The sequence below is a fragment of the Mastomys coucha genome, unplaced genomic scaffold (assembly GCF_008632895.1).
Source record: "Mastomys coucha isolate ucsf_1 unplaced genomic scaffold, UCSF_Mcou_1 pScaffold20, whole genome shotgun sequence".
Lineage (NCBI taxonomy): Eukaryota > Metazoa > Chordata > Mammalia > Rodentia > Muridae > Mastomys > Mastomys coucha.
Genome location: NW_022196903.1, coordinates 9,778,928 through 9,784,259, shown reverse-complemented (window position 1 = coordinate 9,784,259; position 5,332 = coordinate 9,778,928). Strand labels below are relative to the sequence as shown.

At 39.3% G+C, this 5,332-nt stretch overlaps 1 pseudogene; it reads left to right on the top strand.

Annotated features, from left to right (window-relative positions):
* Nucleotides 1-87: 87 nt before the first annotated feature.
* Nucleotides 88-5,332, top strand: part of LOC116098003 — a 55,590-nt pseudogene continuing 50,345 nt past the window's right edge.

Sequence of the window (5,332 nt, the reverse complement as noted above, 5' to 3'; positions counted from 1 at the left end):
AGGTAAAGGTGGGAGGTGAGCCCAACAGATTCTGGGAATATGGTGGCTGTTGCCCTGGCAACAGGTCTCTGGACCCGCCCATGTATCACCACAGGCTCTGGATGTCCTGATGCTAACAGGCATACTTTACACCAGTTCAAATAACAGGAGGAACTTCTACTTCCAACGAGTTCTAAGCCAACATTGTGGGGAACACATCTTAAGCCTATGGCTCAACTAGCAGAGGGAGGAAGAAGTATACAAGAGGAAGAAGGATAGATAAAGTAAGCAACCTTGTTCAGGTGGGCTGATCTTCTCTTGTATCCTCAGCTTCCTGTTTAACTGCTGTCATAAATTTGAAACAAATGCACAAAAAGGAGAAACATACTTAACATTAACTTCGTTGTTAATTTGGTTAAGAATTGTAGGTTAATTCACACATATGTAATAAGATAGCTTTTTTATGAAACCTCAGTGATTAATAGTTGTTCTTACTTTGATGCTACATAACAGTCAAGTAAGGTGGATACATGGCTCCTAATCAGGCAGTCCTAGGATTTTAAAGGATCGTGGGAATCAAAATTTAACTGCCTTAGAAGAGAAGATATACTGGGTGGTAGTTCTACATGCCTTTTATCCTAGCACTCAGGAGGCAGAGAGAGTGCATCTGGGTAAGTTCAAAGCCATTCTGGAGTAGTGCATTGCGTACATATTATCCTTGTTTTATTCAAATTTTGATTTCTTTGACATCATATGCGCCAACCTGCTGGGCGTTCAGCAGGGACCTAGGGCAAGGGAGAGAGACTGAGGAGGAACAAGAGACACAAGAATGAGAGCAAGACAGTTGTCTGATCAAGCTCTGAAAACTTCACTTCAAAGACAGCAATATAAACATAAACTAGAAGAAGCTTCAAGGAGGGGGGAAGAGTCCCGGGGACTTTCCGAAGACCAGGTGGCAATCTTCAATCTCTGGAGCCAGCGGTCACAGTGTCTTCCACACCCACAAATATTCTTACTGTTAGACTACACATGTTCTCTCAGGGATGTATGTGTAAGCTAGTAAATTCCACAAGGCCATGGTTAAAGACATGTCTCCCAGCAATCATATCTGGTTGCAAGTCTGAGAATCTTCTTTCTCAATGTTGGGTAACATTGCTACCCAAGTGTTCCTGGATTAGTCAATAAAGAGATGATCAGCCAGCCAATGACAGATTAGGGGAGAGAATAGGGCTGGGCTTCCTTCTAGCCAGGGAACAAGAAGGAAGAGAGATGAAATGGAGATTCAGCCACTAGAAGAGGGTCCAGGGAACATCATAAGATAAGAGTGGGACCACAGAAAGCCATAAAATGAAAGTATCTCAGGGACTTTGGTGGAGAGATAGTCGTATTACTTAGATGTTAAAATAGATTAATATTGCTCAGTTGTGCTTTAGAACTGCTATAGAAATAAAGTAGTCCTTTCTCAATAATTTGGGAGCTAGCTGGATTAAGAGAATACTACAACATTAATAAATTTGCACTAATAGCCTGTCTACAGCCCAGGCTACAAAAAGAAACCCTGTTTTCTCTAAAACCAAATAATATTAATATTAATACTAATACTAATAATAGAATACTTTTCATAATCAGTTGATATAGATAATATAGTCCTATATATATATGCTACTCTATTACAATTGAAAGAATAGAATTCATTTATACTATTTTTATTTCAAACCATTCAGTTCTATGAATGTATCAATATTAGTTTTCCTTTTCAATATTTTGATGACTTTTTTGAGAATTTCATATGTCATTACTATATCTACATAAATCCTACCCTACCTCTCCCATTTCTTTTTTAAGTTGCTTTTTTCTTTTTCTTTTCTCTTTTTTAAAATATTATTTTATTTTTAATTTATTTTTTACACTCCATATTTCATTTTCTGCCCCCCTATCCATCCTCTGACTGCTCCACATCGCACACCTCCACCCCACTCCAACCCGTCTCCATGTGGATACCCCAATCCCTACCACACCTGACTTCTAAACTCCCTGGGGACTCCAGTTTCTTGAAGGTTAGGTGCACCATCTCTGAATGAACACAGACCCAGAAGTTTTCTACTGTATGTGTGTTGGGGGCCTCATATCAGCTGGTGTATTCTGTCTGTTTGGTGGTCCAGTGTTTGAGAGATCTCGGGGGGGGTCCAGATTAATTGAGATTGCTGGTCCTCCTACAAGATTGCCCTTCTCCTCAGCTTCTTTCAGCCTTCCCTAATTCAACAACAGGGGTCAGCGGCTTCTGTCCATTGGTTGGGTGCAAATATCTGCATCTGACTCTTTCAATTGCTTGTTCAATCTTTTGGAGGGCAGTCATGATAGATCCCTTTTTGTGAGTACCCTTTAGCCTCAGTAATAGTGTCAGGTCTTGGAGCCTCCCCTTCAGCTGGATCCCACTTTAGGCCTGTCCCTAGACCTTCTTTTCCTCAGGCTCTTCTCCATTCCCATCCCTGCAGTTCTTTGAAACAGGAACAATGATGTGACTATGGGATGGCAAGCCTATCTCTCACTTGATGTCCTGTCTTCCTGCTGGAGGTGGCCTCTGTAAGTTCCCTCTCCCTACTGTTTCATCTAAGGTCCCTCCCTTTGAGTCCTGGGAGTCTCTCACTTCCCAGGTCTCTGGTGCATTCTGAGGGATCCCCCCAACCTCCTATTTCCAGAGGTTGCCTGTTTACATTATTTCTGCTGGCCCTCTGAGTCCTTTTCCCTCACCCAATACCAGATCAGGTTCCCCTCTCATGCTCCCACTCTTCCTCTCCACCCCATCCACTTTTCCTCCCAGGTCCCTCCTTCCCTTCCCTCCCCACTTGTGATTGCTTTCTTCTCTCTCTTAAGTGGAGCTGAGGCATCCTCACTTGGGCACTTCAGCTTGTTGAGCTTTTTGAGTTCTGTGGACTGTATTTTGGGTATTCTGTACATTTTTTTTTTTGCTAATATCCACTTATTAGTGAATACATACCTTGCATGTCCTTTTGGGTCTGAGTTACCTCACTCAGGATGATATTTTGTAGTTCCATCCATTTGCCTGGAAAACTCAGGATGTCCTCATTATTAATAGCTAAGTAGTACTCCATTGTGTAAATGAACCACATTTTCTGTATCCATTCTTTTGTCGTGGGACATCTGGGTTGTTTCTACTTCTGGTTATCACAAACAAGACTACTATGAACATAGTAGAACATGTGTGTCCCTGTGGCATGGTGGAGCATTTTTGGATATATTCCCAAGAGTGATATTCCTGGGTCTTCAGGCAGATCTATTTCCAATTTTCTGAGAAACCACCAGATTGATTTCCAGTGTGGCTGTACCAGTTTGCAATCCCTCTTTCTCCACATCCTCGCCAACATATGCTGTCATCTGAGGTTTTAATCTCAGCCATTCTGATTGGTGTAAGGTGGAATCTCAAGGTCCTTTTGATTTGCATTTCCCTGATCACTAAGGACTTTGAACATTTCTTTAGATGCTTATTAGCCATTCAAGATTCCTCAGTTGTGAATTCTCAGTTTAGTTCTACAGCCCATTTTTTGATTGGGTTGTTTGGTTTTTTGATGATTAATTTCTTGAGTTCTTTATATATTTTGGATATTAGTCCTCTATCAGATGTGGGGTTAGTGAAAGTTTTTTTCCAATCTATAGGTTGCTGATTTGTCTTATCAACTATATCCTTTGCTTTACAGAAACTTTCCAGTTTCATGAGGTCCAATTTATCAATTCTTGATCTTAGAGCATGAGTCATTGGAGTTCTGTTTAGGAAACATCCCACTGTACCAATGAGTTCAAGGCTCTTTCCCACTTTCTCTTTCATTAGATTCAGTGTATCTGTTTTTATGTTGAGGTCCTTGATCTACTTGGACTTGAGCTTTGTACAAGGTGACAAATGTAGGTCTATGTTCATTCTTCTACATACAGACAGCCAGTTAGTCCAACACCATTTATCGAAGATGCTTTATTTTATCCATTGTATATTTTTAGTGTCTTTGTCAAAAATCAAGTGACCATAAGTCTGTGGTTTTACTTCTGGGTCTTCAATTCTATCCATTGATCAACAATGCCTGTCTCTGTACCAGTACCATGCAGTTTTTATCACTATTGCTTTGTAGGAAATCTTGAGGCCATGGATGGTAATTCCCCCAGCTGTTCTTTTATTGTTAAGAATTGTTTTTGTTATTCTGGGTTTTTACCTTTCCAGATGAATTTGAGAATTGCTCTTTCCATGTCTTTGAAGAATTTTGTTGGAATTTTGATGGGGATTACATTCAATCTACAGATTTTCTTTGGTAGGATAGCCATTTTTACTATGTTAATTCTGCCAATCCATGAGCATGAGCCATCTCTCCATTCTCTGAGATCTTCTTTGATTTCTTTCTTGAAAGACTTGAAGTTATTGTCACACAGGTCTTTCAATTATTTGGTTAGAGTTACCCCAAGAAATTTTATACTATTTGTGGCTACTGTGAAGGGGATTGTTTCCTAATTTCTTTTTTACCCAGTTTATCCTTGGTATAAAGAAAGGCTACTGATTTATTTGAGTTAATTTTATATCCAGCCACTTTGCTGAAGTTGTTTATCAGTTGGAGAAGTTCTCTGGTAGAATTTTTGGGTTTCCTTATGTATACTATCATATCATCTTCAAATAGTGATACCTTTATTTCTCCTTTACCAATTTATATCCCCTTGACCTCTTTTTATTCTCTTATTGTTCTAGCTAATACTTCTAGTATTATATTGAAGAGATATGAGAAGAGAGGGCATCCTTGTCTTGTCCCTGATTTCAGTGGGATTGCTTCAAGTACGTCTCCATTTAATTTTATCTTGGCTGTTGCTTTGCAGTAAATTGCTTGTATTATGTTTAGGTATGGGCTTTGAATTCCTGATCTATCCAATCCTTTTAACATGAAAGAGTGTTGTATTTTGTCAAATGCTTTTTCTGCATCTAAGGAGAAGATTGTGTGATATTTTTTCTTTCAGTTTGTTTATATAATGGATTATGTTAATGGATTTTCATATATTAAACCAATCTTGCATCCCTGGGATGAAGCCTACTAGATCATGGTGAATGATGATTTTGATATGTTCTTGAATTCGGTTTGCAAGAATTTTATTGTGTATTTTTGCATCAATATTCATAAGCAAGGTTGTTCTGAATTTCTCATTTTTGGTTGGGTCTTTGTGGGGTTTAGGTATCAGAGTAATTGTGGCTTCAAAGAATGAATTGGGTAGAGTAACTTCTGTTTCTATTTTGTGGAATAGTGTGAAGAGGATTGGTCTTCTTTGAAGGTCTGGTAGAATTCTGCACTAAATCCATCAGGCCCTG